This window comes from Engystomops pustulosus, chromosome 10 (genome assembly GCF_040894005.1).
Source record: "Engystomops pustulosus chromosome 10, aEngPut4.maternal, whole genome shotgun sequence".
In the NCBI taxonomy this organism is placed as follows: domain Eukaryota; kingdom Metazoa; phylum Chordata; class Amphibia; order Anura; family Leptodactylidae; genus Engystomops; species Engystomops pustulosus.
The window spans coordinates 8,198,544-8,224,837 of record NC_092420.1 but is presented as its reverse complement, the minus strand read 5'-3'; the positions used below and the strand labels follow the sequence as shown (position 1 = coordinate 8,224,837).

Sequence of the window (26,294 nt, the reverse complement as noted above, 5' to 3'; positions counted from 1 at the left end):
GTACATAGGGGGCAGTATTATAGTAGTTATATTCCTGTACATAGGGAGCAGTATTATAGTAGTTATATTCTTGTACATAGGGGCAGTATTATAGTAGTTATATTCCTGTACATAGGAGGCAGTATTATAGTAGTTATATTCCTGTACATAGGGGGCAGTATTATAGTAGTTATATTCCTGTACATAGGGGGCAGTATTATAGTAGTTATATTCTTGTACATAGGGGCAGTATTATAGTAGTTATATTCTTGTACATAGGGGCAGTATTATAGTAGTTATATTCTTGTACATAGGGGGCAGTATTATAGTAGTTATATTCCTGTACATAGGGGGCGGTATTATAGTAGTTATATTCCTGTACATAGGGGGAAGTATTATAGTAGTTATATTCTTGTACATAGGGGCAGTATTATAGTAGTTATATTCTTGTACATAGGGGGCGGTATTATAGTAGTTATATTCCTGTACATAGTGGGCAGTATTATAGTAGTTATATTCCTGTACATAGGGGGCAGTATTATAGTAGTTATATTCCTGTACATAGGGGGCAGTATTATAGTAGTTATATTCCTGTACATAGAGGGCAGTATTATAGTAGTTATATTCCTGTACATAGGGGGCAGTATTATAGTAGTTATATTCCTGTACATAGGGGGCAGTATTATAGTCGTTATATATTCTTGTACATAGGGGACAGTATTATAGTAGTTATATTCCTGTACATAGGGGCAGTATTATAGTAGTTATATTCTTGTACATAGGGGGCAGTATTATAGTAGTTATATTCTTGTACATATGGGGCAGTATTATAGTAGTTATATTCCTGTACATAGGGGACAGTATTATAGTAGTTATATTCCTGTACATAGGGGGCAGTATTATAGTAGTTATATTTCTGTACATAGGGGCAGTATTATAGTAGTTATATTTCTGTACATAGGGGGGCAGTATTATAGTAGTTATATTACTGTACATAGGGGCAGTATTATAGTAGATATATTCTTGTACATAGGGGGCAGTATTATAGTAGTTATATTCTTGTACATAGGGGACAGTATTATAGTAGTTATATTCTTGTACAAAGGAGGCAGTATTATAGTAGTTATATTCCTGTACATAGGGGGCAGTATTATAGTAGTTATATTCTTGTACATAGGGGGCAGTATTATAGTAGTTATATTCCTGTACATAGGGGGCAGTATTATAGTAGTTATATTCTTGTACATAGGGGCAGTATTATAGTAGTTATATTCCTGTACATAGGGGGCAGTATTATAGTAGTTATATTCTTGTACATAGGGGGCAGTATTATAGTAGTTATATTCCTGTGCATAGGGGGCAGTATTATAGTAGTTATATTCCTGTACATAGGGGGCAGTATTATAGTAGTTATATTCCTGTGCATAGGGGGCAGTATTATAGTAGTTATAGTCTTGTACATAGGGGGCAGTATTATACCTGTTATATTACCCTATTGCTATGTAGTGATCTCTGTATCATTGATGCTATTAGTCGTTATGACTGTTATGTTTCTGTGATATGTGACATTGTACTTGGAATAAAACATACCGCACCTCCCCATACTATCCTCCGCTCCTCTGCTGCAGTAAATCTACTGTAAGTAAATTGCATTATTTAACATTTCCTGGACGCCGCGGTTGGGCAGAACTTATTTCTCTTTATGACTCCCTAAATTGAAGGTATCTTGCAGTAAGTTGGTGTTTCTGGGGCCGAGCACTGGGCGGATGTGATTATCTGTGTCCATATGCACAGAGCTGTATAGTAGCGGTATAAATATGTTTCCTCTCCGTACCCTTATAATACATTGCGCTCCCCTTCCTCCTCGCGCTGGTGAATTCGCTTCATCGCTGGAGAAGACACTAAAGTTGCGGCATAGATTTTCTAAGGGTCATAAAAGCAACAAAAGGAATTATAAATGAAGCCTTATAAATACATTATTACCTTTCTCAGGCTTCGGGATGAGGATTTCTGGCAGCTGTGAATGTCAGGAGAAGGTTACAGCCCTGCCGAATGCTAAGGTGAGATAAAGGCATCCGGATCATGTGACTCTAATGGGGTCTGGGGGGAACATCTCAATTTCCCAAAAACTTTTGCTTTTTGATATCTGAGTTTTAAAGTAGCAAAAGTTTTCTGGTTTCCATTAGAAAGTCCTTCATAGGTGGTGCTTAAAGGGGAACTCTACCTCATACAAGGACACCGGTACTATAACTGACAGTCTACACAGCCAGGACTAGAGCATTAATCTACCGCACACCCAGGACTGGATCTATAAAGGGAACCTGTCAGCAGGTCTGCAGCCAGTGTTATGTACTGCCCCTGAGAGGTGTAATCAGACCGGAGGCTGAAGTGAGTATAGAGGGGGAGGGTGGATATTCTGTAAAGGGGGGCCCTGATGTGGACATTCATGTAAAAGGGGGTCCTGCTGTGGACATTCTGTAAAGGGGGCATGGTGGACTTTTCATTAGTGAGGTGCGGCTGCTGCTGGACATGTTATAAGAGTAGCTGCTGAGGAAATAGGGTATATAGAAGATATAGAGCATATAGAGTATATAGAGGCTAAAGAGTGTATTGAGTATATACAGGATAGTCTGAGATACTAACCATAACATGTCAGGGCTGAGAAGCTAGAGACTAGAATCTGGGGACTCCTGTACATAACACTGGACTCTGGGAAAAGACCTGCTCAAAACTCTGTGACACTGGAGTCTGGTGTATTAAACACTAGACCGTGGAAAATTATGTCCTAATGACTGGACTGTGGGGAGTGATGTAAAAATCACTGGACTCTGGGAAATTATGTACTAAACACTGGACACTGGGAACTGATGTACTAAACACTGGACTCTGGAAACGGATATATTAAGCACTGGACTCTGGGAACAGATATACTAAGCGATGGACTCTGGGGATTGATATACTAAGCACTGGACTCTGGGAACTGATATACTAATCACTGGACTCTGGGAACTGATGTACTAAGTACTGGACTCTGGGAACTGATGTACTAAGTACTGGACTCTGGGAACTGATGTACTAAGTACTGGACTCTGGGAACTGATGTACTAAGCACTGGACTCTGGGGACTGCTATACTAAGCACTGGACTCTGGGAACTGATGTACTAAACACTGGACTCTGGGAACTGATATACTAAGCACTGGACTCTGGGAACTGATATACTAAGCACTGGACTCTGGGAACTGATGAACTAAACACTGGACTCTGGGCACTGATATACTAAGCACTGGACTCTTGGAACTGATATACTAACACTGGACTCTGGGAACTGATATACTATGCAATGGACTCTGGGAATTGATATACTAAGCAATGGACTCTGGAAACTGATGAACTAAACACTGGACTCTGGGAACTGATATACTAAGCACTCGACTCTTGGAACTGATATACTAATCACTGGACTCTGGGAACTGATATACTAATCACTGGACTCTGGGAACGGATATACTAAGCACTGGACTCTTGGAACTGATCAACTAAACACTGGACTCTGGGAACTGATGTACTAAACACTGGGAACTAATGTATTAATCACAAAACTTTAGGACTTTAGGACACTTAATCTAAAAGTAAATGTGACATCTCTGACTGTTTAGTGGTATTTGTGACACCGGGGTATAGTAGGGTCTATACTTTTGGGCTTGGACCCCACAATTCCATGTCTCATGAGGGCGGATTGTGTACACTCAGGCCCAGTATAGAAGACGAGCCCTTCTGATGCTTCCACTATCTGTAAGTTATTCCGCCCCCAATGGAACAATGCAAACAGTAATTACAAGTAAAGGGCCATTCACATAATTGTCTTTCTTAATTAAATAAATGTTAATTGGCAATATAGTAAATTAATCATTTATCGCTAATTACCATTCCAAGTGTCTTCCTATGTAATATTGATAGCAGGGAGCAGTGGAGAGGGAGCAATGTGTCTTGTCTGATGACTATACCATGATAGCGGTAACATATTATATAACCGCCACTATAATGCAAGAAATACAATGTATATGATGGAGATTACAGGAGACAAACACTAAGGATCCCACAGCACCAATACCCAGAATCCCTCTGTGTACTTAGATATTGCAGGGATTGGGAGGAAAGTTGAGGTGAAGAATGTTTAATTTTTAAAGTTTTTATTTGAAGTTTTTAACATACAAAAATCTCCTCTAACTTCTGCCTCATACAGATGTGAGTTATAGGGGGCAGTATTATAGTAGTTATATTCTTGTACATAGGGGCAGTATTATAGTAGTTATATTCTTGTACATAGGGGGCAGTATTATAGTAGTTATATTCTTGTACATAGGGGGCAGTATTATAGTAGTTATATTCCTGTACATAGGGGGCAGTATTATAGTAGTTATATTCTTGTACATAGGGGGCAGTATTATAGTAGTTATATTCTTGTACATAGGGGGCAGTATTATAGTAGTTATATTCCTGTACATAGGGGGCAGTATTATAGTAGTTATATTCTTGTACATAGGGGGCAGTATTATAGTAGTTATATTCTTGTACATAGGGGGCAGTATTATAGTAGTTATATTCTTGTACATAGGGGGCAGTATTATAGTAGTTATATTCCTGTACATAGGGGGCAGTATTATAGTAGTTATATTCTTGTACATAGGGGCAGTATTATAGTAGTTATATTCTTGTACATAGGGGGCAGTATTATAGTAGTTATATTCTTGTACATAGGGGGCAGTATTATAGTAGTTATATTCCTGTACATAGGGGGCAGTATTATAGTAGTTATATTCTTGTACATAGGGGGCAGTATTATAGTAGTTATTTTCCTGTACATAGGGGGCAGTATTATAGTAGTTATATTCTTGTACATAGGGGGCAGTATTATAGTAGTTATATTCTTGTACATAGGGGGCAGTATTATAGTAGTTATATTCCTGTACATAGGGGGCAGTATTATAGTAGTTATATTCCTGTACATAGGGGGCAGTATTATAGTAGTTATATTCCTGTACATAGGGGGCAGTATTATAGTAGTTATATTCTTGTACATAGGGGGCAGTATTATAGTATTTATATTCCTGTACATAGGGGGCAGTATTATAGTAGTTATATTCCTGTACATAGGGGGCAGTATTATAGTAGTTATATTCTTGTACATAGGGGGCAGTATTATAGTAGTTATATTCTTGTACATAGGGGCAGTATTATAGTAGTTATATTCTTGTACATAGGGGGCAGTATTATAGTAGTTATATTCTTGTACATAGGGGGCAGTATTATAGTAGTTATATTCTTGTACATAGGGGGCAGTATTATAGTAGTTATATTCTTGTACATAGGGGGCAGTATTATAGTAGTTATATTCATGTACATAGGGGGCAGCATTATAGTAGTCATATTCTTGTACATAGGGAGCAGTATTATAGTAGTTATATTCCTGTACATAGGGGGCAGTATTATACTAGTTATATTCTTGTACATAGGGGGCAGTATTATAGTAGTTATATTCCTGTACATAGGGGGCAGTATTATAGTTGTTATATTCTTGTACATAGGGGGCAGTATTATAGTAATTATATTCTTGTACATAGGGGGCAGTATTATAGTAGTTATATTCCTGTACATAGGGGGCAGTATTATAGTAGTTATATTCTTGTACATAGGGGGCAGTATTATAGTAGTTATATTCCTGTACATAGGGGGCAGTATTATAGTAGTTATATTCCTGTACATAGGGGGCAGTATTATAGTAGTTATATTCTTGTACATAGGGGGTAGTATTAGAGTAGTTATATTCTTGTACATAGGGGGCAGTATTATAGTAGTTATATTTCAGTACATAGGGGGCAGTATTATAGTAGTTATATTCTTGTACATAGGGGGCAGTATTATAGTAGTTATATTCTTGTACATAGGGGGCAGTATTATAGTAGTTATATTCTTGTACATAGGGGGCAGTATTATAGTAGTTATATTCTTGTACATAGGGGGCAGTATTATAGTAGTTATATTCCTGTACATAGGGGACAGTATTATAGTAGTTATATTCTTGTACATAGGGGGCAGTATTATAGTAGTTATATTCTTGTACATAGGGGGCAGTATTATAGTAGTTATACTCTTGTACATAGGGGGCAGTATTATAGTAGTTATATTCTTGTACACAGCGGGCAGTATTATAGTAGTTATATTCCTGTACATAAGGGGTCAGTATTATAGTAGTTATATTCCTGTACATAGGGGTCAGTATTATAGTAGTTATATTCCTGTACATAGGGGTCAGTATTATAGTAGTTATATTCTTGTACATAGGGAGCAGTATTATAGTAGTTATATTCCTGTACATAGGGGGCAGTATTATAGTAGTTATATTCCTGTACATAGGGGGCAGTATTATAGTAGTTATATTCCTGTACATAGGGGGCAGTATTATAGTAGTTATATTCCTGTACATAGGGGGCAGTATTATAGTAGTTATATTCTTGTACATAGGGGGCAGTATTATAGTAGTTATATTCTTGTACATAGGGGGCAGTATTATAGTAGTTATATTCTTGTACATAGGGGGCAGTATTATAGTAGTTATATTCCTGTACATAGGGGGCAGTATTATAGTAGTTATATTCCTGTACATAGGGGGCAGTATTATAGTAGTTATATTCCTGTACATAGGGGTCAGTATTATAGTAGTTATATTCCTGTACATAGGGGTCAGTATTATAGTAGTTATATTCTTGTACATAGGGAGCAGTATTATAGTAGTTATATTCCTGTACATAGGGGGCAGTATTATAGTAGTTATATTCCTGTACATAGGGGGCAGTATTATAGTAGTTATATTCCTGTACATAGGGGGCAGTATTATAGTAGTTATATTCTTGTACATAGGGGGCAGTATTATAGTAGTTATATTCTTGTACATAGGGGGCAGTATTATAGTAGTTATATTCTTGTACATAGGGGGCAGTATTATAGTAGTTATATTCTTGTACATAGGGGGCAGTATTATAGTAGTTATATTCCTGTACATAGGGGGCAGTATTATAGTAGTTATATTCCTGTACATAGGGGGCAGTATTATAGTAGTTATATTCTTGTACATAGGGGGCAGTATTATAGTAGTTATATTCTTGTAGATAGGGGCAGTATTATAGTAGTTATATTCTTGTACATAGGGGGCAGTATTATAGTAGTTATATTCTTGTACATAGGGGGCAGTATTATAGTAGTTATATTCTTGTACATAGGGGGCAGTATTATAGTAGTTATATTCTTGTACATAGGGGGCAGTATTATAGTAGTTATATTCATGTACATAGGGGGCAGCATTATAGTAGTTATATTCTTGTACATAGGGGGCAGTATTATAGTAGTTATATTCCTGTACATAGGGGGCAGTATTATACTAGTTATATTCTTGTACATAGGGGGCAGTATTATAGTAGTTATATTCCTGTACATAGGGGGCAGTATTATAGTTGTTATATTCTTGTACATAGGGGGCAGTATTATAGTAATTATATTCTTGTACATAGGGGGCAGTATTATAGTAGTTATATTCCTGTACATAGGGGGCAGTATTATAGTAGTTATATTCTTGTACATAGGGGGCAGTATTATAGTAGTTATATTCCTGTACATAGGGGGCAGTATTATAGTAGTTATATTCCTGTACATAGGGGGCAGTATTATAGTAGTTATATTCTTGTACATAGGGGGTAGTATTATAGTAGTTATATTCTTGTACATAGGGGGCAGTATTATAGTAGTTATATTTCAGTACATAGGGGGCAGTATTATAGTAGTTATATTCTTGTACATAGGGGGCAGTATTATAGTAGTTATATTCTTGTACATAGGGGGCAGTATTATAGTAGTTATATTCTTGTACATAGGGGGTAGTATTATAGTAGTTATATTCTTGTACATAGGGGGCAGTATTATAGTAGTTATATTCCTGTACATAGGGGACAGTATTATAGTAGTTATATTCTTGTACATAGGGGGCAGTATTATAGTAGTTATATTCTTGTACATAGGGGGCAGTATTATAGTAGTTATACTCTTGTACATAGGGGGCAGTATTATAGTAGTTATATTCTTGTACACAGCGGGCAGTATTATAGTAGTTATATTCCTGTACATAGGGGCAGTATTATAGTAGTTATATTCTTGTACATAGGGGCAGTATTATAGTAGTTATATTCCTGTACATAGGGGGCAGTATTATTGTAGTTATATTCTTGTACATAGGGGGCAGTATTATAGTAGTTATATTCTTGGACATAGGGGCACAGAAATATTACAAATATTACACCTGTAACTTCTGCCTCGTATAGATGTGAGTTACAGTATTTGCTCTTTAATATGATTTTCTGTATTGATTGCTTTCTCCTTAGGGTTAATATCATTTATGGCAGGATTGGTCTAATTGTTCTCATCCATGTGTTACTAATAAATCACATTCTGTCAGGGTTGCAGTATGTCCTCCGTTCGCTGTATAGTGTATCTATATTTCGCAGTGGTGTGTGCATGTATTACGGCAGATATCAATATTTCTGCATGGTCTCTACCATCTTCGGTTCCCTGTGGTGCCATCAATAGTTTCATTGAAAATTCATAGAAAAAACCTGCTGTGTAATCAGAGCCGCGATTCATGTGAAGCTCCTTGATACTTTTCCGGCTCCTCCGGGCTGGGTACTGTAGCGCCCTTTGTGGTAGGGGTAATAAGGTCATCGCCGGGGGGTGGACTAAATGGACAGTAGCCTCGGGCTAGGAGTCTTCGGATGTCCAGGGATATTTGCAGTTGTAAATCTAAAGCGGTTATTTTTCTGTTTTTGGCACTTTTGATATATTTGCGCCTAAATTTGTGACTTTTCCCCTCCTGGCAAAGTTAGTCACCCAAGAATCTTTCAGTGTTGCGATTGATATGTCTTTAAAATCCAGAAAAGTTACAATTTTGGTTCAAATTGTGGTTAAAAAGTTGCCAGTCCTGACCAGACGTAGGAAGAACTTTAGAAGGAGCGGAAAATAGTTTGTGTGTCTTTTGTGCAACTTTTTAATTAAAATTTACAAAAACCCGACAAACTTTAGATGTCTGATATATCAATCTCTAAGATAAATCAAACAAGTCCAAAACCCAAAAGCACCAAGAAAAGAGACAGACAAATGCCCTGACTAACGATAAATGACCCCCTAAATCTCCGTCCCAAGGAGCATCCAATCAAAGCACTTCCCGTCCGCCTGGTCCCATATAAGATGTGACTGAGCCCCTCCCCATGGGGTTTGAATTGCGTTTCTAGACACAATAGAAACACCACGTGTGAACGCAGCCCAATTTGGGAGATTACACTGTAAGTGACTGTGGTATTTTTAGGGGCGCAGTGTGGAGATATGCTGCATGGAGCTGAATATATATGGTGCAATATTCTGCATGACCAAGTCATGGCCAGGAGAAATCATTGTGCACTCCCGGACCCAAAGGAGAAAACATGTTACCAGTGAGGTAGGAGATTCCACTTCTTCCTGTGTCTGTTTCTATCTCTAGATTGTAAGACGGCTCTCAGCATAGTCATAGTCAGAGAGCCAACTTCAATATGTGATGCCGCACACTGAAGGCGGGCGATGGTTATTGTGAGTATTTTGTAATTGGTAAGTTTGTGCTGACACTTACAACCATAACCAAAGCCCAGTCACCATCAGGAATGCCCTGACATTACATCATCCCTGCAGCCAATGCAGAAGACAGGGAGGAGAAATCTATTAATTTCCACCCACAAAGCCCAGAAATTCCCAACTCCCGTAACATAGGTAACATTTAGGATGGGCCCCCAGAATCCATTTCACTGGTGGCCCCTAGGTACTAGAGTTTGTCACTGGATGTTTGCTTATTCCATACAGAATGTTACTATATAGGGAGAGGAAATCTGGAATAAAAGAATACATTCAATTCAAAGTGATCTGCCATGTTTACTCTCTTTAACTCCATATACAGGGATGTGGATTATGCTGCAGGGAGACCACCAGGTCGCTACCTCTTGAGGTTGTCTTGGTGGAGGTGACAACTGGCCTAAAGGAAAGAGACGACAGTGGCAACAAAAGAATAGTCAGGAACAAGCCAGGGTCAGGGCCGTGGGGTCCTGAGAAGACTATAGGTCAGGGAAGGCAGCACAGAGGCAAAGTCAGAGACTGTGCAAGGTAGGCACAAGAGATAAGCAGCTCAAGGAACACAGCAGGAACACAGGAAACAGTCAGTAGGCATGTATGAGGATGCTCATGCAGGAATTAGCTCACTATGAACCATTACTCTGAGACCTCCCTCCAGGAGTACTACGGGGCAGCCTTCCAGGACAGGTGACACCCTGATAAGAATCGTTTTTCAGCATTACATTATAAAAAGAGAGAATCCTCAAAACTTAGTAAATAGAACCGAGAGCACAGCAGTGTGAGGACACACCCTTTATGGTCTTGTGAAAGCTGCAATCATGGAATATAAAACCATATTTCACAGTTCTGCTGCTACTAATAACATACAAAATGGAATGCTTACAAATGTGTCCAGGAACAACACCTAACACTGGCTTCAGAGAGCACAGAGCACAGCAGTGTAAGGACATGCTTCTAGTGCATTTTGAAAAGGCACAATCCTAGAATATAAATCCATATATCACAGTCCTGCTGCTACTAACAACATGCACAATGTACGATCATGCAACAACCTATACAGACTGTATGGTCACACCTGCTGACAGGTTCCCTTTAAATCCTTTGTTCATGATGGGAGGCATCCAGAGTTGTGAGCGGTGCTGGAGTGAGGCGAGCCGTGCAGGAGGCTGAGGTTCGCTAATCCAGCATCAAACATATGGGACTTGTTTGTACATTAATTAAATTTGTGAAGCAAAGCTTTGTGCTAGGAGGTGGTTCTGTGGGAGGGGGGTGTGCAAGATCCAGCATATGCCAGGACTCAGGTGAAGCTGCAGATTTATCCTCGCTGCTCTAAAATCTCCACCTGTTTTGGACAAGCGGGTGAAACGTGCTCCGTATGGAGGCCACGGGAAGGGAGGAACTCAATCAGTGGTGGAAGAGGAGGAAGTCAAGGGCCAGAAGTGGGAGTTATGTTATATAACATCCTGGGTCACCACCAAATCTGACGTCTATCATGTTTTATCTTCTACATGACCTGGATGATGGGATAGCAAAGAGACCTCTGTAGACATCAGATGTCTATGGGGCATGGAAGGCCGGTTTAGTCAAAGATGAAGAAGCCTTCCATAACATCTACATCAGTCAACTACAAATACTGAAGTTAGCGAAACATGGGTCAACCAAGAGTGAGAATTCCGATTGTCCACCCTTAGAGAAACATGGGTCCACCAAGAGTGACGATTCGGATTGTCCACCCTAAGCGAAACATGGGTCGACCAAGAGTGGTGATTCTGATTGTCCACCAAGAGTGAGAATTCCAATTGTCCACCCTTAGAGAAACATGGGTCCACCCATTATTTACAATGAAATAAAATGCGACGCGTTTCAGCCCCGATCTGGGGCTTTCATCAGGCCTGATGAAAGCCCCAGATCGGGGCTGAAACGCGTCGCATTTTATTTCATTGTATTTTATTACGTTTGTATACTTTTATTTTATCACCTACTTTTAAAGTAGAAATAAAAAAGAGATTCCTTCAAGCCCTGGAACTCTGTGTTTGCTGATTGCACCAAGCGCCTTCCTAAACGTCTCTTCGGGCTCTCTTCACATTTTATTGCTTGATTAGGTTGATGTGAAGTTCTGGTGTGGGGCATCTTGGTGTTAGATGATGGTGAGGATATTGAAGATTTGGACTGGTCCACTGAAGAACCAAAGAATTCTCTGGTGAGCTCAGGCTCCAAGATAATAATGGGCACCAGTGGTCATGTACAAAATAACCCAATAGCATCTGTTTACTACAGTTTGATGAAGCACAGGCCAAGAAGCCCCAATCTGACATTCACCATTAACCCAAATTTTATTCCCAAGAATACCATCCACTCAAGGAAAGAGTGACCTACCTTTCCAAAGATCGGGGGAATGGAAGGGATCTGCAGGGGCTGAACCTGAAAATATTTACATAAATATGGGCATGTACTATCAGTAGAACCCTCCCCTGCCTTGCTTTGGATGATGCCACTTCATTTTAGGTTTGGGGCTGACCCAAACCTCATCAACAACATTAAAAGTACCACCATGAACTGCATAGGAGCTGCATACACAAAACGGTGGTAGACTAAACTAATCAAATCTATTTACAAACCAGTTTCCTTTTCCTACTCATTGCCTTGGAGCGTGGTTGCACAACTCTACAACCCCCCCCCCCCCCCTCCCAGACCTGAACTGGTTAATTCTACCAAAATGCTATAAATTTGGCATAAAAACACATGACTAATAACGGCCAATAATTTGGGATAACAATGTGATAATTTAGCTCTTAATTACGGGCGCTTGGAATAAAGACGTCTGGTAATCTCGCCGACCCCTCATACAGCGCGGCCTCTCACCTTACGCTTTTCCATACAGAAGGATCACGTCTAGCGATGGGAATTTAGTCCCTAATTATCCGAACTTCTCCGTATAAACTTGTCGCCAATTACTGAGGTTTTGTTGTTTTCGTCTTTTCATTAGCTAATCACTTCCTCTTGTTTTTGTACAGCCTGTCATTGCCACCGAGGCTTATAATCCCCCATTCAGCGCGCGGCGGTTAACCCATTTATTATAGGTAGGTTTTGGCGAATCCGAGCAATGAAGGAGACGTCAGTCTGATCCCCTCATTCACACTGCAGCACCACCAATGTGTTTTGTACCCTCATATGGGTCTTCTGACTGTTTATAAACAAAGTTTACAAGAAAGTTCTGTAACATTGTAAGAAATGTTTCCATTCTATTATTAACCATTTGCTGTTGGGGAATGAGAATGTCTGTATGCAAAGCTTCTCACAGCTGGGATTTTGTTACACTTTACGCTCCCAGTTGATACATTTTACCTGATCTGATACATTGTTGTAAACTATCAGGTTGGTTTAGTTGATTTTGTGGGTATATGTGATCTTTCCGACCCTGCATGTAAAAGACTGTTTCCATTCACATAGAGCAAGCAGAGATATCACAAATTAGCAGTCACATGGTGGCTCCAAACAGGGCCGCCGATAGGGCAGTACAACTGGTACTGCCCTATGGGGCCCGGACTCTAAGACACTATGGGGGGGGGGGGGGGGCCCGGGTGCCCGGCCGGTGGGCCGCAGACTGTGCGGTCTGTGCTGCACCCCTCTCTCACCTCTATCTGCGTCCCTTCCGGACACAGATAGAAGTGGGTGCTGCAGTGGAGAGCGGAGCCATAAGCTCCGTTCTTCACTGCAAATAGCAGGAGACACGGTGACGTCATTACACCGCGTCCCCTGCTTCTACCAGCTGAGTACAGTCCTGGGAGACGGAGACGCGGTGTGATGACGTCACCGCGACTCGATCCCGCGCAGCCAGAAGAGGAGAGAAGATAAAAGAAGACAGGTGAGCATGAAAGTTTCTTTTTTTAATTGACAGGACATTAATTTAATTTTTAGGGGGGCTGGCAGGCTGTATTCTACTGGGGGGCTAGCAGGCTGTATACTACTGGGGGGCTGGCAGGCTATATACTTCAGGGGGCTGGCAGGCTGTATACTACTGGGGGGCTGGCAGGCTATATACTTCAGGGGGCTGGCAGGCTGTATACTACTGGGGGGCTGGCAGGCTGTATTCTACTGGGGGGCTGGCAGGCTGTATACTACTGGGGGCTGGCAGGCTGTATACTACTGGGGGACTGGCAGGCTGTATACTACTGGGGGGCTGGCAGGCTGTATTCTACTGGGGGGCTGGCAGGCTGTATACTACTGGGGGACTGGCAGGCTATACACTTCAGGGGGGCTGGCAGGCTGTATACTACTGGGGGGCTGGCAGGCTGTATACTACTGAGGGGCTGGCAGGCTGTATACTACTGGGGGGCTGACAGGCTGTATACTTCAGGGGGGCTGGCAGGCTGTATTCTACTGGGGAGCTGGCAGGCTGTATACTACTGGGGGGGGGGGGGGCTGGCAGGCTATATACCTCAGGGGGGCTGGTAGGCTGTATACTACAGGGGGGCTGGCAGGCTGTATACTTTAGGGGGGCTGGCAGGCTGTATTCTACTGGGGGGCTGGCAGGCTGTATACTTCAGGGGGGCTGGCAGGCTGTATTCTACTGTGGGGCTGGCAGGCTGTATACTACTGGGGGGCTGGCAGGCTGTATTCAACTGGGGGGCTGGCAGGCTGTATACTACTGGGGGGCTGGCAGGCTGTATAATTCAGGGGGGCTGGCAGGCTGTATAATTCAGGGTGGCTGGCAGGCTGTATACTACAGGGGGGCTGGCAGGCTGTATTCTACTGTGGGGCTGGCAGGCTGTATTCTACTGGGGGGCTGGCAGGCTGTATACTACTGGGGGCTGGCAGGCTATATACTCCAGGGGGGCTGGCAGGCTGTATTCTACTGGGGGGCTGGCAGGCTATATACTTCAGGGGGGCTGGCAGGCTGCATTCTACTGGGGGGCTGGCAGGCTGTATACTACTGGGGGCTGGCAGGCTATATACTCCAGGGGGGCTGGCAGGCTGTATTCTACTGGGGGGCTGGCAGGCTGTATACTACTGGGGGGCTGGCAGGCTGTATTCTACTGTGGGGCTGGCAGGCTGTATACTACTGGGGGGCTGGCAGGCTGTATTCAACTGGGGGGCTGGCAGGCTGTATACTACTGGGGGGCTGGCAGGCTGTATAATTCAGGGGGGCTGGCAGGCTGTATAATTCAGGGGGGCTGGCAGGCTGTATAATTCAGGGTGGCTGGCAGGCTGTATACTACAGGGGGGCTGGCAGGCTGTATAATTCAGGGTGGCTGGCAGGCTGTATACTACAGGGGGGCTGGCAGGCTGTATATTTTAGGGGGGCTGGCAGGCTGTATATTTCAGGGGGGCTGGCAGGCTGTATACATGGGGCCTGGCAGGCTGTATACTTCAGGGGGCCTGGCAGGCTGTATACTTCAGGGGGGCTGGCAGGCTGTATACTTCAGAGGGGCTGGCAGGCTGTATACTACATGGGGGCTGGCAGGCTGTATACTACATGGGGGCTGTCATGCTATACACTACAGGGGCTGACTGGCTATATACTGGGGAGGCTGTGACCAATGCATTTTCCACCCTCGGCTTATACTCAAGTCAATAGGTTTTTCCAATTTTTTTGTGTTAAAATTAGGGGTCTCAGCTTATACTTGAGTATATACAGTGATAATAGAATAATAAATAATGTGCAGATACTATGTGTAAATGAAAAAATAGGAGGCAAGTTGTAGAAATGTATAATTGAAGGGATGCTATATGCTTCCTTATAATTTGGAGGGGATTATATGTATACTAAAAATTAGAACACGGTATAAAAACGTATCAGTACATTTTGTATAAAATAATAAGTAGATTGTTATATAACACATTTTTGGTAATTTTTTCTTATGTAGCTTCTTTAGAAGTACAATGTGGGACATTATACTGTATGTAACTGTGGTATTTTTAGGGGCGCAGGGATGGGGATCTGCTTCAAAGAGCTGAGCACATCTGCCAGAAAATTCTGCAACCAGATTTTACGACGATTCTGGACGTGAAGGAGAAGACAAGTCACCTGTCAGGTACAAGATGCTACTCCTGCCTGTGTGAAATCAGTATTGTAGTCACTGACTAACCTTCTAGTGTGAGACAGCTCTCAGCTTATGTACTATTATATCTATAGGGTCAGAGAGACAGGGGTGACTTGTCTGTGTGGTGCGGGGACGCCAGAGTAGAGTTATTGTCATCAGTTCTTGTAAAGGTTTTCAGCATTTCCTTATTGGAAGGTTGGTGGAGTGCGAACACTTACATCCCTAACCACAGTCCTGGACACCAGCAGAAAGCCCGGGACACCAGGGGTAACTCTTTAACTATACCTAACATTAATGCCCTGAGGTAACGTCACCACTGCAGCCCCTGTACACAAAACAAGAGCCGAGCTCTAGCAAAGAGGGAGGGAGAAAGGGATTAGCTTATCCTTTATTTCACTGCCCCCGCTAGTGCTTAGAAATTCCCTTATCCCAGAATATTTCTATGTAGTAGTAGGTGGGCCCCCAAAATCAATTTTACTGGTGGGCCCCAGGCACCCCAGTCCGACCCTGTAGCTACCAGACCTCTGTATACTTGCCTGTCCCCCCTGTATACCTGCCTGTCCCCCTGTATACCTGCCTGTCCCCCTGTATACCTGCCTGTCCTCCTGTATACCTGCCTGTCCCCCTGTATACCTGCCTGTCCCCCTGTATACCTGCCTGTCCCCCTGTATACCTGCCTGTCCCTCTGTATACCTGCCTGTCCCTCTGTATACCTGCCTGTCCTCCTGTATACCCGCCTGTCCTCCTGTACACCCGCCTGTCCTCCTGTACACCCGCCTGTCCCCCTGTATACCCGCCTGTCCCCCTGTATACCCGCCTGTCCCTCTGTATACCCGCCTGTCCCTCTGTATACCTGCCTGTCCTCCTGTATACCTGCCTGTCCTCTGTATACCTGCCTGTCCTCCTGTATACCTGCCTGTCCTCTGTATACCTGCCTGTCCCCCTGTATACCTGCCTGTCCCCCTGTATACCCGCCTGTCCCCCTGTATACCCGCCTGTGCCCCTGTATACCTGCCTGTCCCCCTGTATACCCGCCTGTCCCCCTGTATACCCGCCTGTGCCCCTGTATACCCGCCTGTCCCCCTGTATACCCGCCTGTCCCCCTGTATACCCGCCTGTGCCCCTGTATACCCGCCTGTCCCCCTGTATACCCGCCTGTCCCCCTGTATACCCGCCTGTCCCCCTGTATACCCGCCTGTCCCCCTGTATACCCGCCTGTCCCCCTGTATACCCGCCTGTGCCCCTGTATACCCGCCTGTCCCCCTGTATACCCGCCTGTCCCCCTGTATACCCGCCTGTGCCCCTGTATACCTGCCTGTCCCCCTGTATACCCGCCTGTCCCCCTGTATACCCGCCTGTGCCCCTGTATACCAGCCTGTCCCCCTGTATACTTGCCTGTCCCCCTGGGCCCAGACACTTTTGCTGTATGGGGCCCCGAATTTCCTGATGGCTGCCCTGGCTCCAAATGCTCCCATGTCCTAGATGGATGATCCTCGTCTGCTAGAGCTGGAGCTGTACATATAGAGAGGGGTCCTAAGACTTCACAACTTAAAGGGATATTCCAGATTTTTTCTTAATTTTTATTCTATCCTTAGGAAAGGTCTTTAATATCAGAAAAGTGGAGGTCTGATCGGATATTGAACACCTATCAGATCAAACCTCCATTGATCTGATATTGATAAGTCGTACGATAGGTCATAGGTCATATCTGATCGGATATTGAAGACCTATCAGATCAGACCTCCAAGATCAGGTCTTAGGATAGGTCTGATGCTTAGTACCAATGACCAGCTGTTTGAATAGATTGCAAAGTTTGGACCTCTCTACAGAACAGCGCCACACATAGCACAGTGGCTGTGCTTTATATTGCAATTCACCCCCATAAACTTGATGGGACGGAGTTAAACTGAGAGACACGACAGGCCTGTAAAGGTTTCAATGCTTCAAATCATTGATCAGTTAGTGAATGGCGGACCCCTATAATCGTGTGATGGTGTCCTAAGGACATCAGTGTGGGGCCCCTGTGAGCTCTGGGGGTCCAAGCTGCTGCATGGGTTGCATTATGGGTAAATTCTTTCTACGGAACAATGGCATGATATACAGACTAGTGTCCGAAACCCATCAGTCCTTCCTTTCCAATGCTGTATACTCTACTATACTCTGTATATGGCCAGGTATCATCCACCCCTAGTTAAAGGAATCCAGATTTAAGGAGATCCATAAAAACTTTTTCCCGTTTTTGCGACGTCCGTCTGCCGCACCGTGCAATGTAGGATAATTAACTTTACTTTCTCACAATCTCCACTGAATCCCATTATCTTCTTATTAATAAATTTAAAGACTCCTTAAAATTAACCCTTTTAACGCCTTGGCCGTCCGGAGTGGCAAAGAGTTAATTAATGCCCTGACGGTTGTAAAAATGAAAACTTGTGAAAGCTTTTTTTCCCAGTGAATTTACAGCCGCTGTTTAATTAAAACCCTCCGACTTTAATGACAAACAAGTGGAGTGGAATCTGCCTGTAATTACCTCTCTTCTTCCTCCGTGCGGCGACTGCAAACCGTGCAGTAAAATCCAGGCCAGTCCCTGGCTCCTCGCCAAAGGTCAGCAGATGGGAGACGCGAAACGCGTGGAGCTGTTTTCTGTAACGCGCCGACAATGGAACAACTCTACATGGAAGACAGAAACGGGGACATTGTTATAATGAATTTGCCCTGTTTGGGTCAGGTCCAAAATGAAATCTGAGCTTAACCTTTAAATCTTCACTAATGGAGGTTTTATAAGCGCTGAGCATCCAGGAGAGCAACATCGCGGTCACATGGAAGGTGCAATATGGCTATTGTACCGATCTGATCAAAGCAAGGGATTATGGGTAGGATAATGGACACAGTGGGGGTCATTTACTAAGGGCCCAAATCGCGCTTTGCCGACGGGTTATCCAAAAATTTCTGATTTGCGCCGATTTTCCAGGAATTGCCCCAGGATTTTGACGCACGCGATGGGATTGTGGCGCATCGGCGCCGGCACGCACGCAGCGGAAAACGGGGGTTGTGGCCGTACAAAAACCTGTCGGATTCGGAAAAACCGCCGCATTTTAAAAAAAAAAAGTGTTACTTGACACGCGCTTACCTGCATCCATGATAGAACGATGAACTCCAGTGCATTCCGATGAACTTCAGCGCAGCAGCAACACCTGGTGGACGTTGGAGGAACTACCTTAGTGAATCCCGGCCGGACCCGAATCCACCGCAGAGAACGCACCGCTGGATCGCGAATGGACCGGGTAAGAAAATCTGCCCAAGTGTATACACTAATGGGCTGGAAGAGATGGCAAGCACTGCAGATCCTAAAGGTTTTATGGGGTCATTCCACAATTCACATAAAGGGGCAGATACTGATGATGAGATCCCAGCCATTATCTGATACAATGTAGATACCATAATGTAACACCAGGAGGACCTAACATCGACAAACATTTACAAGAAGGTCTCGGCAGAACCAGACAACGAGTACTAAAAAATGAGCCTCCTCCAAGGTGACTGGAGACCGTAATTGCAGAGACTGCAGATGTGTAATTGTTCCCGGATCTCCTGGGCTTGGAGCAGACAAGTGGCAGGGAGGATCCTGCCAATACCGTTGCTTGGGACTTTCCTGGTAATTAAGGTCACGCTTCTCACCCTTCATCTGTTGTATCATTAAGAGCTTCATTAAGAAATCTCTAAGAAACCTCCTGACAAGACGCAAGTGCCGCCCTATAGATGTAGTCTAGAAGCTGGAGATGGAGCCGGGTCATTGTCTTCTTTATCCCGACATTATCTCATACATAGACATGGATGATTCTTCTCTTCTTTGGCTAATGATGAAGTCGATGTCAGCTCTGAAGTGATCCTTATCTCCAGAGAGTGACAATGCCCTGAAGAGCCGGCCAATTAATCTGAGGACTGGTAATTTAATGTCATATTATGGGAGATAATGGATATTACACTGATTGGTTTGTTCCCGGACGAGCCCCCAAAGTGAAATTTAGACTGTATCCACCACCAGGTGAACATCGTAAAGAGAAACCGACTGATGGTTGAACCTCGTAGAGAAGCGTGTGGTCCTTGTGCATCCATTGTTGCTGAGAAGGGTGGGACAGTCCTTCTAAAGTTTGGTGGCCCTCAGCTCAATGTTTGTGAAAAAGGTTAGCACCAGACATAAGTGATCACCTACCTGGAAGACACATGAAATTCATACCTGGACCTTATTTTACAACTCTGGACGGCTACATGAGACCTTAAGGATGGAACCAGTTTGGCCAAAACCAGGTTGGTTTCTGAGTTTTAGGGATCCTCCTTTTCTATAGTAAATGATTAAGTCAATGACAATGGAAGTGATTCTTATCTCCACTGTAATAGCGCCTGCCACTGACTGTCCTGGACCTACCCCCAGATGGAAACTTAGTCCCATGTCCACCTTTCAGCACATTGGCTCAGTGGTTAGCACTACAGCCTTGCAGTGCTGGAGACCTGTGTTCAAGTCCCATCCAGGTCAACATCTGCAAAGAGTTTGTATGTTCTCTCTGTGGTTGCGTGGGTTTCCTCCGGGTCCTCCAGTTTCCTCCCACACACCAAAACATACTGGTAGGTTGATTAGATTGTGAGCTCCATGGGGACAGGGACAGTTCTGTGCAGGGCTATGGAATATGTGAGCTCCATATACAGAAAGGAATTATTATTAATTATTAATAGTTGGGTCCTGTTCATGATTCGGCATCAGAGAAAGCCATGGATTCTGGTGATAGGTGACATCAGCAGATTCCTAGAAAATGCAATTCTAAGTCTGACCCATGTCTTGGCTATAAAAGTGGAACCTTAAAGGGGTTGATGAGTTTTCATCATAACTCTCCTGCTACATCAGAGCTCAGCCATGTAAACAAAGATCCATGGAGAGTTTGCAGATAGCACAAAAGTAAGCAGCAGGACTGCTGAGTCAATTGATGTACAATCAGGGATTATTACTAAGGCTGTAAAGCCACACAGAAAACTTATGTGAAAGAGTGGCCAACCCCTTTAAGGTTACCTTGGATTCAACCACGGAACTCTGTCTGGCTATAAGTACTTGGCTTCATTCCTGACCTGATGTTCTGCTACTTTGGTGATCACATTTGGTGGGTTCAGAGCCCGGGTGTGTAAAGCTTATTGTCTGGAAACATCCGTAACCTGCAGAAAATAAAACTTTCCAGTCTTTCTCAGTAACTAAGTGCAATGATATCATTGTGGACACGATGGTGGCTTCACCTGTCAGACATCTCCGAGCCTAATAAATAAACATCTGCTCACATATATACCTTTTCCATCCAGCCCCGGCCTCCAGTCCTTCCATTAGCGCTGCCATATGGAAATCACATGGAATGTAGGTCAGAGAAGACACGAGATCCCGTATTTTCGGAGGCAATTACTATGAGAAGTGCAGAATGCAGGATGAAGTGCAGGCGATGGGGGAAGCGGCAGCTCCTGGATTTCTTACTTACATAGTAAGGATGTACCTGCACAGGTGAAATCAGAGCACAGAAGGTTCTGGCAGGTTCCTTATTGTGCAGCCATCGGCGGGAAGATAAAATACAAGGGTAACAAAGTAATCCAAAGTATTTTTGTTTGTAAAAAGAAAAGTAATAGAACTTTCTAATGAACTTTCTGATCCAACCTGAAGGTGTCTGCTTGCTGTCAGTGAATGGATAACTAATATCTAGTGGCAGCACAAATGGTATCAATACCTGATTCACAGTAAAAGGGGTTATGTAATCTACACAGGCAAACAGAAGGGAGACTCTGATAGTTACTATGTATTGGTAGTAACTCAGCTACATAGGGAGTAGGATTAAAAACTTTACATACTACCAATACTTTGACTAATGAATGACAATGAATGACAATCTACAAGAACATTCACACTACTGTGTGCACTCATCCAGGACGTTATTTTACCTTGTGCCATCAACCAGGACATTTATACAAGTGTGTGCACTCTTACAAGACATTTTTACTACTGTATGCACTCTACCAAGACATTTACACTACTGTGTGCACTCTACCAAGACATTTACACTACTGTGTGCACTCCACCAAGACATTTACACTACTGTGTGCACTCTTACAAGACATTTACACTACTGCGTGCACTCTTACAAGACATTTACACTACTGTGTGCACTCTACCAAGACATTTACACTACTGTGTGCACTCTACCAAGACATTTACACTACTGTGTGCACTCCACCAAGACATTTACACTACTGTGTGCACTCTTACAAGACATTTACACTACTGTGTGCACTCCACCAAGACATTTACACTACTGTGTGCACTCTTACAAGACATTTACACTACTGTGTGCACTCTTACAAGACATTTACACTACTGTGTGCACTCTACCAAGACATTTACACTACTGTGTGCACTCTACCAAGACATTTACACTACTGTGTGCACTCTTACAAGACATTTACACTACTGTGTGCACTCTACCAAGACATTTACACTACTGTGTGCACTCTACCAAGACATTTACACTACTGTGTGCACTCTACCAAGACATTTACACTACTGTGTGCACTCTACCAAGACATTTACACTACTGTGTGCACTCTACCAAGACATTTACACTACTGTGTGCACTCTACCAAGACATTTACACTACTGTGTGCACTCCACCAAGACATTTACACTACTGTGTGCACTCTTACAAGACATTTACACTACTGTGTGCACTCTTACAAGACATTTACACTACTGTGTGCACTCTACCAAGACGTTTACACTACTGTGTGCACTCTACCAAGACATTTACACTACTGTGTGCACTCTACCAAGACATTTACACTACTGTGTGCACTCTACCAAGACATTTACACTACTGTGTGCACTCTACCAAGACATTTACACTACTGTGTGCACTCTTACAAGACATTTACACTACTGTGTGCTCTCCACCAAGACATTTACACTACTGTGCGCACTCTACCAAGACATTTACACTACTGTGTGCACTCTACCAAGACATTTACACTACTGTGTGCACTCTACCAAGACATTTACACTACTGCGTGCACTCTTACAAGACATTTACACTACTGTGTGCACTCTACCAAGACATTTACACTACTGTGTGCTCTCCACCAAGACATTTACACTACTGTGCGCACTCTACCAAGACATTTACACTACTGTGTGCACTCTACCAAGACATTTACACTACTGTGCCATTGAGCAGCATGTTACATTACTGTGTGCACTCTACCAAGACATTTACACTACTGTGTGCACTCCACCAAGACATTTACACTACTGTGTGCACTCTACCAAGACATTTACACTACTGTGTGCACTCTTACAAGACATTTACACTACTGTGTGCACTCTACCAAGACATTTACACTACTGTGTGCACTCTACCAAGACATTTACACTACTGTGTGCACTCTTACAAGACATTTACACTACTGTGTGCACTCTACCAAGACATTTACACTACAGTGTGCACTCTTACAAGACATTTACACTACTGTGTGCACTCTACCAAGACATTTACACTACTGTGTGAACTCTACCAAGACATTTACACTACTGTGTGCACTCTACAAAGACATTTACACTACTGTGTGCACTCTACCAAGACATTTACACTACTGTGTGCACTCTTACAAGACATTTACACTACTGTGTGCTCTCCACCAAGACATTTACACTACTGTGCGCACTCTACCAAGACATTTACACTACTGTGTGCACTCTACCAAGACATTTACACTACTGTGTGCACTCTACCAAGACATTTACACTACTGTGTGCACTCTTACAAGACATTTACACTACTGTGTGCTCTCCACCAAGACATTTACACTACTGTGCGCACTCTACCAAGACATTTACACTACTGTGTGCACTCTACCAAGACATTTACACGACTGTGTGCACTCTACCAGGACATTTACACTACTGTGTGCACTCTACCAGGACATTTACACTACTGTGCGCACTCTACCAGGACATTTACACTACTGTGTGCACTCTTACAAGACATTTACACTACTGTGTGCACTTCACCAAGACATTTACACTACTGTGTGCACTCTACCAAGACATTTACACGACTGTGCGCACTCTACCAGGACATTTACACTACTGTGTGCACTCTACCAGGACATTTACACTACTGTGCGCACTCTACCAAGACATTTACACTACTGTGTGCACTCTACCAGGACATTTACACTACTGTGCGCACTCTAACAGGACATTTACACTACTGTGTGCACTCTACCAGGACATTTACACTACTGTGCGCACTCTACCAAGACATTTACACTACTGTGTGAACTCTACCAGGACATTTACACTACTGTGTGCACTCTACCAAGACATTTACACTACTGTGTGCACTCTTACAAGACATTTACACTACTGTGTGCACTCTACCAAGACATTTACACTACTGTATGCACTCTACCAAGACATTTACACTACTGTGTGCACTCTACCAAGACATTTACACTACTGTGTGCACTCTACCAAGACATTTACACTACTGTGTGCACTCTTACAAGACATTTACACTACTGTGTGCACTCTACCAAGACATTTACACTACTGTGTGCACTCTTACAAGACATTTACACTACTGTGTGCACTCCACAAAGACATTTTCACTACTGTGCACACTCTACCAAGACATTTACACTACTGTGTGCACTCCACCAAGACATTTACACTACTGTATGCACTCCACCAAGACATTTACACTACTGTGTGCACTTCACCAAAACATTTACACTACTGTGTGCACTCTACCAAGACATTTACACGACTGTGTGCACTCTACCAAGACATTTACACGACTGTGTGCACTCTACCAGGACATTTACACTACTGTGTGCACTCTACCAGGACATTTACACTACTGTGCGCACTCTACCAGGACATTTACACTACTGTGTGCACTCTTACAAGACATTTACACTACTGTGTGCACTTCACCAAGACATTTACACTACTGTGTGCACTCTACCAAGACATTTACACGACTGTGCGCACTCTACCAAGACATTTACACTACTGTGTGCACTCTACCAAGACATTTACACGACTGTGTGCACTCTACCAGGACATTTACACTACTGTGTGCACTCTACCAGGACATTTACACTACTGTGCGCACTCTACCAGGACATTTACACTACTGTGTGCACTCTTACAAGACATTTACACTACTGTGTGCACTTCACCAAGACATTTACACTACTGTGTGCACTCTACCAAGACATTTACACGACTGTGCGCACTCTACCAGGACATTTACACTACTGTGTGCACTCTACCAGGACATTTACACTACTGTGCGCACTCTGCCAAGACATTTACACTACTGTGTGCACTCTACCAGGACATTTACACTACTGTGCGCACTCTAACAGGACATTTACACTACTGTGTGCACTCTACCAGGACATTTACACTACTGTGCGCACTCTACCAAGACATTTACACTACTGTGTGCACTCTACCAGGACATTTACACTACTGTGTGCACTCTACCAAGACATTTACACTACTGTGTGCACTCTTACAAGACATTTACACTACTGTGTGCACTCTACCAAGACATTTACACTACTGTATGCACTCTACCAAGACATTTACACTACTGTGTGCACTCTACCAAGACATTTACACTACTGTGTGCACTCCACAAAGACATTTTCACTACTGTGCACACTCTACCAAGACATTTACACTACTGTGTGCACTCCACCAAGACATTTACACTACTGTATGCACTCCACCAAGACATTTACACTACTGTGTGCACTTCACCAAAACATTTACACTACTGTGTGCACTCTACCAAGACATTTACACGACTGTGTGCACTCTACCAAGACATTTACACGACTGTGTGCACTCTACCAGGACATTTACACTACTGTGTGCACTCTACCAGGACATTTACACTACTGTGCGCACTCTACCAGGACATTTACACTACTGTGTGCACTCTTACAAGACATTTACACTACTGTGTGCACTTCACCAAGACATTTACACTACTGTGTGCACTCTACCAAGACATTTACACGACTGTGCGCACTCTACCAGGACATTTACACTACTGTGTGCACTCTACCAGGACATTTACACTACTGTGCGCACTCTACCAAGACATTTACACTACTGTGTGCACTCTACCAGGACATTTACACTACTGTATGCACTCTACCAGGACATTTACACTACTGTGTGCACTCTTACAAGACATTTACACTACTGTATGCACTCTACCAGGACATTTACACTACTGTGTGCACTCTTACAAGACATTTACACTACTGTGTGCACTCTACCAAGACATTTACACTACTGTATGCACTCTACCAAGACATTTACACTACTGTGTGCACTCTACCAAGACATTTACACTACTGTGTGCACTCTACCAAGACATTTACACTACTGTGTGCACTCTACCAAGACATTTACACTACTGTGTGCACTCTACCAAGACATTTACACTGCTGTGTGCACTCTTACAAGACATTT

At 43.2% G+C, this 26,294-nt stretch overlaps 1 long non-coding RNA gene across 1 annotated transcript in view; it reads right to left on the bottom strand.

Moving 5' to 3' along the window:
* LOC140104781 (uncharacterized) overlaps nt 1-26,294 on the bottom strand; it is a 70,328-nt gene that overhangs the window by 19,127 nt on the left and 24,907 nt on the right. The window contains exon 3 of the long non-coding RNA XR_011850409.1: nt 18,249-18,388. This is a non-coding gene — a long non-coding RNA (uncharacterized lncRNA). The remainder of the gene's footprint in view (nt 1-18,248; nt 18,389-26,294) is intronic.